Here is a 1,606-nt window from a genome sequence, read left to right on the forward strand (position 1 = left end):
GAATTTGAGCGATACCAAGTGCTTCCTGGTGATGCCATATGCAAGCCGCACTCTCGTTTACATAGAAGGTGACCGCTCTAGCATGTATAAAGAAATCCAGCACATGTGTTCAACTAAAGATGGCACAGAACGAGGTAAGAGTCTGAATTACATCTGCCACAAAGCATTTGGTCTGTATCAAAAGATCTAGACTCTAGAATGGTTAATTAACTACGCTCGGCAATAATTCTTAACTGTTTCCAGCCTTGTCTCTCATGTTCATTTTATGTCACAGTTTTTATCGTACTGTATCGAAACAAGGACGTTGCAGAAGGATATCTGTACGATAGTCAGATCAACTACTGGTGGGATCCTGGACCCCAAAAGGAACTCGGGCAGTTTGCCAAAATGGGCCATCTCATCTCCTTCCAAAGCAAACTAAACAGAAAACAGGAAAATGCTATTCGCGAGTTTTTGGGATACGAATTAAAGTCATGCAGATTTTGCATGAGCTTTGTAAGACAGTTGCATTTTTATTTAGCCACGCCTTACTCTATCTTCATCACAACGACAAGATGTTTGCGAGGTATGTACTTGCCGCTTTCATCATAAGATACAACAAACATCATTACGGGAAAGACTTTATAACTAAGAATGATATTACTAAACAGCAAATCTTTTCTGTAGAAATTGCTTTCTGAATACAACACGCACTCAACACAAATGCATTGCTTTCTAATCTCTTATAGATATATTTATAAATTTACTGCACGTGTCTAGTCCTAAAGTTATTCATTACAGCTCTAAAGTTTACTAATTGTTTGGTATGTAATTTGGTACAATATTCAATAATAGAACTGGCAGCAATTCTTCTGGACAAACTGATGGTAAGAAGGGCAGAAAGGCACCCGAGTCCATTGATTCAGTATGATTAATTCTCGTTTTGAATCGCGTATCCGTCTAGTTTTAGTTTGTGTTAAGGAAATTTAGTAATTTGCAAGTAATATATATATATATTAATTAAGTAAATGACATTGATTATTAAACAACATAACATACTATGGACGCAATTATAAGCGTGGGCTACAGTGCTCAAATGTGCTGTGAATTTCACGCACAGAAAACGTCGACAAGTCTGACTGGGACAGAGGACCATGCAAAAGAGACTAACATTCGCTATGACCTAGAGCTTCCAACTCGGCCACCAATACCTCTTCTACATGACCCCAGTCAATGGTTGAGTCCAGTGACTGGAGGCCAGTTCTTGCTGATGGGTTCTACTGCATTGCTGGTGCACTGCTGCTTAGTTGATCGTCTGTCATCGAAGGCAGTGGTGTGTGTGTGTGTGTGTGTGTGTGTGTGTGTGTGTGTGTGTGTGTGTGTGTGCGTGTGTGTGTGTGTGTGTGCGTGCGTGCGTGCCTGTTAATTCAGACGTTGCTTGGCATTTGAAAAAAAACGCGAACGAAAACAAAATAGTTGCATGAAGATTCGTAGCATGCATGTACTGCTATAACCTTTGCCAACGTGCATGTGCACATCCAGCTCTGTCGAGAGATGCATTGATGTTGAGCACACACTTTATATTCATGACCAAGACTCGATCAGTCCAGCTGCACGGTCACAAGTC

This window comes from Corticium candelabrum, chromosome 8, assembly GCF_963422355.1.
Source record: "Corticium candelabrum chromosome 8, ooCorCand1.1, whole genome shotgun sequence".
Taxonomy (NCBI): domain Eukaryota; kingdom Metazoa; phylum Porifera; class Homoscleromorpha; order Homosclerophorida; family Plakinidae; genus Corticium; species Corticium candelabrum.